This window comes from Aethalodelphis obliquidens, unplaced genomic scaffold, assembly GCF_003676395.1.
Source record: "Aethalodelphis obliquidens isolate GAN/ISIS:26980383/991018 unplaced genomic scaffold, ASM367639v1 scaffold12, whole genome shotgun sequence".
NCBI lineage: Eukaryota > Metazoa > Chordata > Mammalia > Artiodactyla > Delphinidae > Aethalodelphis > Aethalodelphis obliquidens.
In genome coordinates, this window is record NW_020837956.1 from 3565647 (window position 1) to 3580638 (window position 14992).

Sequence of the window (14992 nt, forward strand, 5' to 3'; positions counted from 1 at the left end):
GACTCTGAGAGTCATTTTCCCCACTAACTGTGCATTAATTCACTCTATGCATTAATCATACCCATATAGTGTAGAACAGGGGTCAACAGCCCTGGAATCAGTTGCTTGGGTTCAAAGCCTGGTTCTACCACTTTTTAGCTGAGTGACCTTGGGCAAGTTCTTTTACTTCTATGTGCTTGAATTTCCTTTTATCTATGACCAAACCTACCTCATAAGTTTGTTGTGAGATTAAATGAGATAATGCATGAAAAGCACTTTGAACAGTGTTTACCACATTGCAAGCACTCAATGAATGTTATTATTATATCTGTATTCATTCCTTAGACTACCTGAGAGTGTCATCCTTATCAAATATCTCTCCTACAGTATCTGACTTAGAAGGCCTTACTCCCTCCATGACCAGGGATGCTTAGACCAGTCTAAGAAATAAGAATAGATTTATAAAAGGAAACTAAAGATGATTATAAGAAGTTAATTAATGCAACACAATTTTACAGTATCATGGATGTGAAAGGAAATCAGAGATGGCCTGACCTAAAAATATCAATCATAATAACATGTGGAGTTTAAATATGCCTTCTGTCAACCCTAACACACACACAGACACACACACACACACACACCCTCTCTATCCTAATCCCCCACCTCCATTCTATTCAACATCTACCAAATCTCAAACATAAATTCTGATAAGATTCCTTGAAAGCCCCAACCATATGTTAGGCTCCAGTCTCTTAGATGATCTGATATATCTCTAACCTATTCCTTGTTCACTGGAATCTACATATCCTGACTAACACGCTCAGCTTACAGAGGAGAAAAAATGAGGCCAGGAGAGGAGAATGGCTCTGCCAAAGAAAGACATGTTGCTAAGTATTGTGGACCAGCGCTTCTCTGGCTCTTGTCCCCACCCTGCCAGTTTTAGGGTCTCTAACTTCTTGTGATGTATGCTTCCCCAAATAATTTCTGGCAGCCCTTAAGGAACATCCCACATATGCTCAAAATCAAACTGTCCTTTCAGCCACTGCATGGTTTCTCTGTTCTTCTTTGCACTCTGTTGGCCACTCTTTGAATTACTAAGTCATGTTCCAAGTACTTCTGGGTCCATGATGCCTCCAGCTACTATGCCATCTTCCAGTTCCTACCGCTGCTTTCGCTGAGCATTCTTGCTGGCACTCCTAATGATCTGCCATCTCCCATCCAGCACTACTGCCTCCCCCTGGGCACTGTACCCCCACTGATGCCCTGGGACCTATAAGGTGCCAAAGGTATGTGTGTTGTAGTATATCCTGATACACAGAAAACCAAGGTAATGCAACTTGTATAGCATCCTGCTCCCAAATTTCAGAACAACTCTTTCTTTCAATTTCTCACTTATAGCTCCTGTTTTCCTCCCTTGTGTCTCTCGCTGGGGTTGCATCTAAAATTGAGTAGAGGAGCAGGGCAAAAACACAGTAATGAATTCAGACAACTTTTGTTTCTACTTTAATTTGGCTTTCTGATTCTCCTATCCATTAGGACATAGCCTCTGAAACTGAATTCATAAGTAAAACACAGTAACAAAAATAAGAACCAACACTCTTTGAAAACTTACTCTGTGTAGGGCATGGTGCTAACCACTTTATCCACATGAATGCAATTCATATTCACAACCACCCCATGACAAAGGTAATATTATCAACTCCCATTTATAGATGAAACCAAAAGATGTTTAGTCACTTGTGCAAAGGCTTAGAACTGCTAGCGGGCAGAGCAGATATTCTAGCCAAGTGTGGCTGCCTCCAGAATCCAAGATCCTAACCACTCTACTTTATGGCTAGGCTTCACAAAGTTTGCAAACTCACTAAAATTATATATCTAAATGTTGCATTATATAATTTTTTTCTGGCGAGAAATATGAAATTCTCAAAGGGTCAAAAAAGGTCCTAGCTTTATGTTGAGCTTTACTATAGGAAACCCTACAATCTCTTACAAAATTAGGTACTTGCTACATCTACCCCACTGGGTCACCAAACCTGCTCAGACACATCTGAACCTCAGCAGTAGATTTACTGCCACCGTGACTCCCACAGTGACTAGTTACAAGCAGCAGAGCCAAGACCATGTGTTTAGCTGTGCTGAGCTGATTCAAGCAATAAGATCACGTGCTTCTCGTCTTCCTACCTTCTAGACTGAAGGTCTTTCTGAAATCTTTCTGGGTGACTAAAGGCCCTGTGAAATCAGAGGGTTGAAGAGATGGAAACGAAAGAATCCAATCCATGGGAATGGAGAGAAGACTGGAAGCCCAGTTGGTGGGAGCCTCCACTTCAGGGGCTTACGGCAAGGACATCCCTCCCCACCTGTGTCTGCTCAGACAGCCCCACGGAGTGACTTAGCACGCTGCAGCTGTGCAGATTTCCATCGCTGATAAAACTGTGCCTGAGAGGTATTCGCTGATGATTGTCAACAATCAGATGAATTATAGATGATGTTGGTAAACAAAATGCTGCCTTGATGAATGAGTTTGGCTCTACTCTGACATGACTGCTAAGTCATTCAAAGCACTGATTAAACCCATTACTGTAAAATAATCACCATCCATTACCTTTAATGTCGTGAACTGACAACCTAGTTAAGGCAGCTGATAGTGTCAGCAAAGTGATTTGTTGTACTGCATGTCCATCGACAATAAATCACGTCAATAAATCAATGAACAGTAGCAATAAAACAATACATTTTCATATTTCCTGACATTCAATTACAGAGTGTGTGTACTGCCTTATTCTTAAACACAAACACCGATATGGAAGGAATCAGCATTCACCAACAACGAACACAGGATTAATTCTATTTTAGCCCAGACTGGAGGAGGCGTGTATAATTGTGTGTGTGTGTGTGTGTGTGTGTGTGTGTGTGTGTGTGTGTGTGTGTGTGTGTGCATGGACCTTCTTCAGCTACTTATCTACTTGACACTGCCAGAATAACACATTACACAAGCATAAAGATGATACTAAGATGTTCCTTGCCCTGAACTTAGATAAGGAAAGGCAATAATATACAGAATAAAGAGCAGTGGACCAGGAATTAGGATGTCTGAAAACTCTACTTTTAAACCAACTGTTTGACCTTGCACAAGTCACTTAAACTTTCTGGGATTTAGTTTCTTCATGTCTAAAGTGGGGATGATACCTGCCTACTTCCGAGAGTGATTATAACAATCAAGTGATGAGATACTATATATGAGAATCTTTTTCAAAATGTAACACCTTCAAAATTTAGTTTTCATTTCCCTTATCCCTATTAGCTTTAAAACTCTCTCATCTTATATGTCAATGGCTCTTTCCAGGTCTAGAGGTCTTGTATGCAATTAAATATTAGCTAACTCGATTTTTAATCCAGTAATATTTTATATACTGAATCTTTCCTTTTCACTGACATGTTATCTAGCACTTAATTTTGTACCAAGCAATGTCCTTGAGACATTGGTCTTGAGAGGACAAAAGTGCAAAGAAGTTCACCATTTAATGATGGAAATAGAAGAGAAACAGGAAACTAACAGAATTTGCTTAAAAAGTCATTATATGAAAGTTAGTTCCCCAAACACCCAAATCACATTTTCTTTTAGCCATTATGGTAGAGATTTTGAAAACTATATTGTATACTTATGAGTCTTCAATGCAGTTTCATAAATAGTTTTTTCAGAAAACTATTAGATATAAGAGGCCGTGAAGGTTAGACATATACATATGATTCAGACCCTCAGAAGGGCCTGCTCTTCTAACTGAGAGGAAAAATAAGTATACCAATAACTACAATATAAGGCAGAATTTGTGAAAAGCAATCAGAAAGGTAACTACCAAGTTTCTTTATGATTAGAAGAAAGATAAATTACATCTGATTGGACCAAGGCAGGTTGGCACTGTGATGATTCTGGAAGGATGAGTAAAATGTAAATGAGTAATGTGATGATGGGATGAAGGAATTGATTACGGAAAGTTCCCAATGGAGAGACAAGCCAAGGCAAATGTAAGGATATGGGAAAGCACAAAGTGGGGCAGGCATTGGTGAGTTCACCCACTACGGTTGATGTATTAATTGAGAAGGGCTAGATTATGCTGTAGTAACAAATTAGGAGCTCAACATAACAACACACCAACACATCAAAGGTTTACTTCTTGCTCACACTGTATATCCATCAGAGGTCAGTGGGGATTCAGATGTTACCATTTTGTAGCTGTATGATCTGAAATATGCAGCTTTCTCTGTTGCTTCCAGAGAATAAAGACACACGTAGAACTCCCACCTCTTCTTCTACATTCTGGCACAGAAGTAACACATGTCTTTTCTGCTCACAGCCAATTAACTAGAACTAGCCATATGTCTCGCCTAACTGCAAAGAGCTGAAAAATGTAGGGGAAAGTAGGTTATTTGGTGGGCATTACTATCCCTGTCATGGCTGGACTAGAAATACGTACAGTTGGGATTAAAACATAAGATGGGAAATGTCCTTCCCTTTTAGCCATGAAGAGCAGGTTAAGGGATTTGCACGTACCTTAACAGGAACTGCGGCGACCACTGAAAGTGTATGATCGGGGAGTGACCTGATGGGGTTTGGTTAAAGCCAGCTATTATCCTGGAGTTGGTCTCCTGGAGAGGGAGAGTATTAAACCCTAAATTGGTGCCATGGCCATGACAATGGAAAGAAGAGGGCATATGTAAGAAAATTATGATGTAAAAGTCTATTAGATTTGGCCATTAACTGAATGTGGGGGTCAGAAGAGTAGGAAGTAAAAGAAGGAGAGAGCCAGTGGCTGGGATAATGGTGGTGCTTCACACAGATGGGCCAGAGGAGAAGCCACTGTGGAGACCCCGTATCGGGGAGATAAAGGTTATCCTGATGAGAATCGGAGTGTTTGATTGAAGCATAGCAACTATGGTAGAAGCCAGAGAAGTGAGTTGGTCTAGTGGGCCCTGAAATCCATTCAAAAATTGTCTCAAGATTTCTAATATGGTACACTTCTACATCTTCACCACTATTACAGCCAGACAAATCAGCACCAAAAGACACCATGTGGAGAGACCTTCAAGATGGCAGAGGAGTAAGATGTAGAGGTCACCTTCCTCCCCACAAATACAGCAGAAATACATCTACACGTGGAACAACTCCTACAGAACACCTACTGAACGCTGGCAGAAGACCTCAGACCTCCCAAAAGGCGAGAAACTCCCGACGTACCCGGGGAGGGCAAAAGAAAAAAGGAAAAACAGAGACAAAAGTATAGGGATGGGACCTGCACCAGTGGGAGGGAGCTGTGAAGGAGGAAAGCTTTCCACACACTAGGAAGCCCCTTCGTAGGGGGGCTCCTCCGTAGGAGACGGGGTGTGGCGGAGGGGGGAGCTTCGGAGCCGCGGAGGACAGCGCAGCCACAGGGGTGCGGAGGGCAAAGCGGAGAGATTCCCGCACAGAGGATCGGTGCTGACCGGCACTCACCAGCCCGAGAGGCTTGTCTGCTCACCCGCCGGGGCGGGCGGGGCTGGGAGTTGAGGCTCGGGCTTCGGTCTCGGATCGGATTACAGGGAGAGGACTGGGGTTGGCGGCGTGAACACAGCCTGAAGGGGGCTAGTGCGCCACAGGTAGCCGGGAGGGAGTCCGGGGAAAACTCTGGACCTGCCGAAGAGGCAAGAGACTTTGTCTTGCCTCTATGTTTCCTGGTGCGTGAGGAGAGGGGATTAAGAGCGCTGCTTAACGGAGCTCCAGAGACGAGCACGAGCCGCGGCTAAAAGCGCGGACCCCAGAGACGGGCATGAGACGCTAAGGCCGCTGCTGCCGCCACCAAGAAGCCTGTGTGCGAGCACAGGTCACTATCCACACACCCCTTCCGGGGAGCCTGTGCAGCCCGCCACTGCCAGGGTCCCGGGATCCAGGGACAACTTCCCCGGGAGAACGCACGGCGCGCCTCAGGCTGGTGCAACGTCATGGCGGCCTCTGCCGCCGCAGGCCCGCCCCGCACTCCGTGCCCCTCCCTCCCCCCCCCCGCGGCCTGAGTGAGCCAGAGCCCCCGAAGCAGCTGCTCCTTTAACCCCGTCATGTCTGAGCGAAGAACAGATGCCCTCAGGCGACCTACACGCAGAGGCGGGGCCAAATCCAAAGCTGAACCCCAGGAGCTGTGAGAACAAAGAAGAGAAAGGAAAATCTCTCCCAGCAGCCTCAGGGGCAGCAGCTTAAATCTCCACAATCAACTTGATGTACCCTGCATCTGTGGAGTACATGAATAGACAATGAATCATCCCAAATTGAGGTGGTGGACTTCGGAAGCAACTGTAGACTTGGGGTTTGCTTTCTGCATCTAATTGGTTTCTGATTTTATGTTTACCTTAGTTTAGTAATTAGAGTTTATTATCATTGGTAGGTTTGTTTATTGATTTGGTTGCTCTCTTCCTTTTTTTTCTATAGGTATATTTTTTCCTTTTTCTCTTTTTGTGAGCATGTATGTGTCTGCTTCTTTGTGTGATTTTGTCAGTATAGCTTTGCTTTTACCATTTGTCCTAGGGTTCTGTCTGTCCATTTTTATTTTTACTTTTTATTTTTAATAATTATTTTCTTTTTTTTTTTTTTTGGTGGTACGCTGGGCTCTTACAGTTGTGGCCTCTCCCGTTGCGGAGCACAGGCTCTGGATGCGCAGGCTCAGCGGCCATGGCTCACGGGTCCAGCCGCTCCACGGCATGTGGAATCTTCCTGGACCGGGGTATGAACCCGTGTCCCCTACAACGGCAGGCAGACTCTCAACCACTGCGCCACTGGGGAAGCCCAAGTTTTAAAATTTTTTATTTCAATAACTTTATTTTATTTTATATATTTTTCTTTCATTCTTTCCTTCTTTTTTTCTCCCCTTTCTTCTGAGCCATGTGGCTGCCAGGGTCTTGGTGCTTCGGCCAGGTGACTGGCCTGTGCCTCTGAGGTGGGAGAGCCGAGTTCAGGACATTGGTCCATCAGAGACCTCACAACTCCATGTAATATCAGACGGTGAAAACTCTCCCAGAGATCTCTATCTGAACGCAAAGACCCAGCTCCACTCAACGACCAGCAAGCTCCAGTGCTGGACACCCTATGCCAAACAACTAGCAAGACAGGAACACAACCCCATCCATTAGCACAGAGGCTGCCTAAAATCATAACAAGGCCAAAGATACCCCAAAACACACCACCAGATGCAGTCCTGCCCACCAGAAAGACAAGATCCAGCCTCATCCACCAGAACACAGGCACTAGTCCCCTCCACCAGGAAGCCTACAAAACCCACCGAACCAACCTTACCCACTGGGGGCAGACACCAAAAACAACAGGAACTATGAACCTGCAGCCTGTGAAAAGGAGACCCCAAACACAGTAAGTTAAGCAAAATAAGAAGGCAGAGAAACACACAGCAGATGAAGAAGCAAGGTAAAAACCCACCAGACCAAACAAATGAAGAGGAAATAGGCAGTCTACCTGAAAAAGAATTCAGAGTAATGATAGTGAAGATGATACAAAATCTTGGAAATAGAATGGACAAAATACAAGAAATGTTTAACAGAGACCTAGAAGAACGAAAGAGCAAACAAACAGTGATGAACAACACAATAAATGAAATTAAAAAACCTCTAGAAGGAATCAATAGCAGAATAACTGAGGCAGAGGAATGGATAGTGACCTGGAAGATAAAATAGTGGAAATAACTACTGCAGAGCAGAATAAAGAAAAAAGAATGCAAAGAATTGAAGACAGTCTCAGAGACCTCTGGGACAACATTAAACACACCAACATTCGAATTATAGGGGTCCCAGAAGAAAAAGAGAAAAAGAAAGGGACTGAGAAAACATTTGAAGAGATTATAGTTGAAAACTTCCCTATTATGGGAAAGGAAATAGTCAATCAGGCCCAGGAAGCACAGAGTGTCTCATACAGGATAAATCCAAGGAGAAACACGGGAAGACACATATTAATCAAACTATCAAAAATTACATACAAAGAAAAAATATTAAAAGCAGCAAGGGAAAAACAACAAATAATATACAAAGGAATCCCCATAAGGTAAACAGCTGACCTTTCAGCAGAAACTCTGCAAGGCAGAAGGGAGTGGCAGAACATATTTAAAGTGATGAGAGGGAAAAACCAACAACCAAGATTACTCTACCGAGCAAGGATCTCATTCAGATTTGACGAAGAAATTAAAATCTTTACAGACAAGCCTAAGTTAGGAGAACTCAGCACCAAAAACCCAGCTTTACAACAAATTCTAAAGGAACTTCTATAGGCAGGAAACACAAGAGAAGGAAAAGACCTAAAATAACAAACCCAAAACAATTAAGAAAAAGGTGATAGGAACATACATAATGCTAACTACCTTAAGTGTAAATGGATTAAATGCTCCAACCAAAAGACATGGACTGGCTGAATGGATACAAAAATAAGACCCGTATATAGGGTGTCTACAAGAGACCCACTTTATACCAAGGGACACATACAGACTGAAAGTGAGGGGATGGAAAAAGACAGTCCATGCAAATGGAAGTCAAAAGAAGGCTGGAGTAGCAATTCTTATATCAGACAAAATAGGCCTTAAAATAAAGACTATTACAAGAGAAAAAGAAGGACAATACATAATGATCAAGGGATCAAGCCAAGAAGAAGATATAACAATTGTAAATATTTATGCACCCAACATAGGAGCACCTCAATACAAAAGGCAAATGCTAACATCCATAAAAGGGGAAATCAACAGTAACAGAATCATAGTAGGGGACTTTAACACCTCACTTTCACCAATGGACAGATCATCCAAGATGAAAATAAATAAGAAAACACAAGCTTTAAATGATACATTAAACAAGATGGACTTAATTGAAATTTATAGGACATTCCATCCACAAACAACAGAATACACTTTCTTCTCAAGTGCTCATGGAACAGTCTCCAGGATAGATCATATTGTGGGTCACAAATCAAGCCTTGGTAAATTTAAGAAAATTGAAATTGTATCAAGTATCTTTCCTGACCACAATGCTATGAGACTAGATATCAATTATAGGAAATAATCTGTAAAAAACACAAACACATGGAGGCTAAACAATACACTACTAAATAACCAAGAGATCACTGAAGAAATCAAACAGGAAATCAAAAAATACGTAGAAACAAACAACAAATAAAACACGACAACCCAAAGCCTATGGGATGCAGCAAAAGCAGTTCTAAGAGGGAAGTTTATAGCAATACAATCCTACCTCCAGAAACAAGAAACATCTCAAATAAACAACCCAACCTTACACCTAAAGCAATTAGAGAAAGAAGAACAAAAGAATCCCAAAGTTAGCAGAAGGAAAGAAATCATAAAGATCAGATCAGAAATAAATGAAAAAGAAATGAAGGAAACAATAGCAAAGATCAATAAAACTAAAAGCTGGTTCTTTGAGAATATAAAGAAAATTGATAAACCATTAGCCAGACTCATCAAGAAAAAGAGGGAGAAGACTCAAATCAATAGACTTAGAAATGAGAAAGGAAAATAACAACTGACACTGCAGAAACATAAAGGATCATGAGAGATTATTATAAGCAACTATATGCCAAAAAAATGGACAACTTAGAAGAAATGGAGAAATTCTTAGAAAAGCACAGCCTTCTGAGACTGAACCAGGAAGAAATAGAAAATATAAAAAGACCAATCAAAGGCACTGAAATTGAAACTGTGATTAAAAATCTTCCAACAAACAAAGGCCCAGGACCAGATGGCTTCACAGGCGAATTTTATCAAACATTTAGAGAAGAGCTAACACCTGTCCTTCTCAAACTCTTCGAAAATACAGCAGAGGGAGGAACACTCCCAAACTCATTCTATGAGGCCACTATTACCCTGATACCAAAACCAGACAAAGATGTCACAAAGAAAGAGAATATCACTGATGAACATAGATGCAAAAATCCTCCAGAAAATTCTAGCAAACAGAATCCAACAGCACATTAAAAGGATCATACACCATGATCAAGTGGGGTTTATCCCAGGAATGCAAGGATTCTTCAATATACACAAATCAATGTGATAAACCATATTAACAAATTGAAGAAGAAAAACCATACGATCATCTCAATAGATGCAGAAAAAGCATTTGACAAAATTCAACACCCATTTATGATAAAAAACCATCCACAAAGTAGGCATAGAGGGAACTTACCTGAACATAATAAAGGCCATATATGACAAAACCACAGCCAACATTGTTCTCAATGGTGAAAAAGTGAAACCATTTCCTCTAAGATCAGGAACAAGACAAGATTGTCCACTCTCACCACTATTATTCAACATAGTTTTGGAAGTTTTAGCCACAGCAATCAGGGAAGAAAAAGAAATAAAAGGAATCCTAACCAGAAAAGAAGAAGTAAAGCTGTCACTGTTTGCAGATGACATGATACTATACATAAAGAATCCTAAGGATGCCACCAAAAAACTACTAGAGTTAATCAATGAATTTGGTAAAGTAGCAGGATACAAAATTAATGCACCAAAATCTCTTGCATTCCTATATACTAATGATGAAAAAGCTGAAAGAGAAATTAAGGAAATACTCCCATTTACCATTGCAACAAAAAGAATAAAATACCTAGGAATAAACCTACCTAGGGAGACAAAAGACCTGTATGCAGAAAACCATAAGACACTGATGAAAGAAATTAAAGATGAAACAAGCAGATGGAGAGATATACCATGTTCTTGAATTGGAAGACTCAATATTGTGAAAATGACTATACTACCCAAAGTAACCTACAGATTCAATTCAATCCCTATCAAAATACCAATGGCATTTTTCACAGAACTAGAACAAAAAAGTTCACAATTTGTATGGAAACAAAAAAGACCCCGAATAACCAAAGCAATCTTGAGAAAGAAAAATGGAGTTGGAGGAATCGGGCTCCTGGCCTGTAGACTATACTACAAAACTACACTAATCAAGACAGTATGGTACTGGCATAAAAACAGAAATACAGGTCAATGGAACAGGATAGAAATCCCAGAGACAAACCCATGCACATATGGTCACCTTATTTTTGATAAAGGAGGGAAGAATATACAATGGAAAAAAGACAGCCTCTTCAATAAGTGGTGCTGGGAAAACTGGACAGCTACATGTAAAAGAAGGAAATCAGAGCACTCCCTAACACCGTACACAAAAATAAACTCAAAATGGATTAAAGACTTAAATGTAAGGCCAAACAGTATACAGATCTTTGAGGAAAACATAGGCAGAACACTCTGACATAAATCACAGCAAGATCCTTTTTGACCCACCTCCTAGAGAAATGGAAATAAAGACAAAAATAAACAAATGGGACCTAATGAAACTTAAAAGCTTTTGCACAGCAAACGAAACCATAAAGAAGATGAAAAGACAATCCTCAGAATGGGAGAAAATATTTGCAAATGAAGCAACTGACAAAGGATTAATCACTGAAATTCACAAGCAGCTCATGCAGCTCAATATCAAAAAACCAAGCAATCCAATCCAAAAATGGGCAGAAGACCTAAATAGACATTTTTCCAAAGAAGATATACAGATTGCCAACAAACACATGAAAGGATGTTCAACATCACTAACCATTAGAGAAATGTAAATCAAAACTACAATGAGGTATCACCTCACACCAGTCAGAATGGCCATCATCAAAAAATCTAGAAACAATAAATGCTGGAGAGGGTGTGGAGAAAAGGAAAGCCTCTTGCAGTGTTGGTGGGAATGTAAATTGATACAGCCACTATGGAGAACAGTATGGAGGTTCCTTAAAAAACTACAAATAGAACTACCGTATGACCCAGCAATCCCACTACTGGGCATATACTCTAAGAAAGCCATAAATCAAAAAGAGTCATGTGCCACAATGATAATTGCAGCTCTGTTTACAATAGCCAGGACATGGAAGCAACCTAAGTGTCCATTGACAGATGAATGGATAAAGAAGATGTGGCACATACATACAGTGGAATATTACTCAGCCATAAGCGGAAACAAAATTGAGTTGTTTGTAGTGAAGTAGATGGACCTATAGTCTGTCATACAGAGTGAAGTAAGTCAGAAAGAGAAAAACAATTACCATGTGCTAACACATATATGTGGAACCAAAAGAAAAAAAAATGGTTCTGAAGAACCTAGGGGCAGGACAGATATAAAGACGCAGACATAGAGAATGGACTTGAGGACACAGGGAGTGAGAAGGGTAAGCTGGGATGAAGTGAGAGAGTGGCATGGACATATATACACTACCAAATGTAAAAGAGATAGCTAGTGGGAAGGAGCCACATAGCACAGGAAGATCAGCTCGGTGCTTTGTGACCACCTAGAGGGGTGGGATAGGGAGGGTGGGAGGAATAGGCAAGAGGGAGGAGATGTGGGGATATATTTTTATGTATGGCTGATTCACTTTGTTATAAAGCAGAAACTAACACACCATTGTAAAGCAATTATACTCAAAGATGTTAAAAAAAAAAAGACACCACGTGTCTTATACACCAGCAAACACCGTGGTTTTCAAAAAAAAATCTCCCCACGCGTAAATAATTACTATTAATAATTATAAATACAACTCTGTTTTTATCTATAGCAGAGTGGAATCGGGGTGCTCGCATTTGCCTCTTTTACTAACTGGGTGCTAGACCTCAGCGAAATGACTTCTTTACTCTCTATTTCAATTTCCACATGGGATAAGTGTTGTTTGATAAAAAGCCATATTCTCTGTGAGGTCTTTCCTGGTCACTCCACTTAAATTTCGATTGTCACCCTCCTGCCAACATTGCATATGCTTTATTTTTTTCTCTTTGCCCTCTGATATGCTATTTTCCTGTTTTATTCTTGTTTATAGTCTGTCTCCCCCACTAGAATGTAAGCTCCATGACAACAAAGATATTTGGTCATAAACACTCAGTACACAGAGGGCTCTCTCTAAATGTTTATAATAAAATGTATATTATTACCAGAGAAGAGCTTGTAATTGGACTTGGCAACACACTGAATACAGGAGCTATTGTACTAGGCTTTTTGAACTCAAATGAACCATATTTCCCTGACCCTCTTTATATTTTTACATCATCTTTTGTAATATATGCATCACATTCCACTATAGATGTCCCTTAAAGTTGCACTGCCATTTCCTATATCTTTGCTATCTGGATTATCTTCTTATTGTGGACCATACTCTAATAAATATCATTGCACGTATAATTTTGCATTCTTCTCACTCTTTTTACTGTATTTTTAAAAGAAGAATTCTTGGGTAAAAGGATATGAACAGGGCTTCCCTGGTGGCGCAGTGGTTGAGGGTCCGCCTGCCGATGCAGGGGACACAGGTTCGTGCCCTGGTCTGGGAAGATCCCACATGCCGCAGAGCGGCTGGGCCCGTGAGCCATGGCCGCTGAGCCTGCGCGTCCGGGGCCTGTGCTCCGCAACGGGAGAGGCCACAACAGTGAGAGGCCCGTGTACCGCAAACAAAAACAAACAAAAAGAAGGATATGAACAGTTTAACAACTTTTGCAATTGAATTGGTTTTTGCCAAATTGTCTTCCAGAAAGTCATTATCAATTTATATCCCTCTTAAACAGAGATAACCTCACAGTGATGAATAAGACTATGGGCCTCTGAGGTAGACTCCAGGTTCAAATCTTAGCTTAATAACCTCTGGTAATTGGCAACTTACTGAACCCCTCTAGGTCTTAATTTCCACATCTAAAAAATAGGTAAAATAATGCTATCTATTTCATACAGTTGTTCTGAAGATTAAATGTGAAAATTTACATAAAAAGGGATCTGATACATATAACATGTATTAAATAAAATTTAACCATTGTTATTACAGTGTATGGGATTATCTTTCCCCCAGATCCTTATCAACACTGGGTATTTTTCTTTTACGAGCTCAGTGTTTTTTTTTTATTGTTAGTTACATTAGATTCACTTCATCACTAGTGATGACGCACATTCTTATGGTTATTATTTCATTTTTTTCCATTGGGATTGTCTTCTCTTACTGACCTATAAGATTTCCTTAAGGAAATTAATCCTTTACCTGTCAAATGTATTATAAATGCTTTTCCAAACTGTGATTTGCCTTTTAATTTGGGGTTATTGATTTATTCACTTTACCAAATTTAAAAATTTTATGTTATCAAATCTATCAATATTTTCCCTTATGAGCTTTGTTTTGGGGACTATGCCTCGGCAATTCTCCTTTACCAAGTATAATTATTCACTTATGTCTTCCAGTTCTCTCAGGCTTCTGTTATTTATGCTTAAAATTTCAGTCCATCTGGCATTTATTCTGGTTTAAGCTATGCAGTAAGCATCTAGAGTTTTTCACATGCTAATTCAATTGATTGTGTCGATGGCTCGTAACTTCTATTCTTTGTTTTTTGTTTTTTACTGATGAGCTAAAACAGAACCAAAAGTACCAGGAAGCCAAGGTTAACCAGATTAACTAAATCCAGATCATTAAATCAATATTATGCAAGAATCTAATTAATAGACTCTGAGCTGACTTCACTAAACTTATTAATAAAGTTTAATAAAGTGAATGGGCTTTGTAACAACTATTCTGATTGTGTTCCCTTTTTTGCTTCTGCCAAGCCTGCTCTTTGGGCTGAGGTTGCTATAAGAATACCACAGGCACTGTAAGCATTACCTCTGCAAAAGTGGGCATTGATACTCCACGCAGGAATGCTGGTCTCTCTGGAGAAAGCTGCAGAGAGAATTAGTAAATCTACACAAGACTACGCTGTACACATATTCAAAGCAGAGTACTTCGAAAATTCAATTTTACCTCCCTAAGTCTCTCTTGTTATCTCAAGTAGTATAGGATGAACATTGCCCTATAATTATTGGAAATCAAAATTAGATGTTTCAAAATATAATTGATCTTAATTATTTTTTCTTCCAGCCTATAAAGTCAAATCTTCCCAAAGATTCCTCTAAACTTATTGGTATTAACAATTGA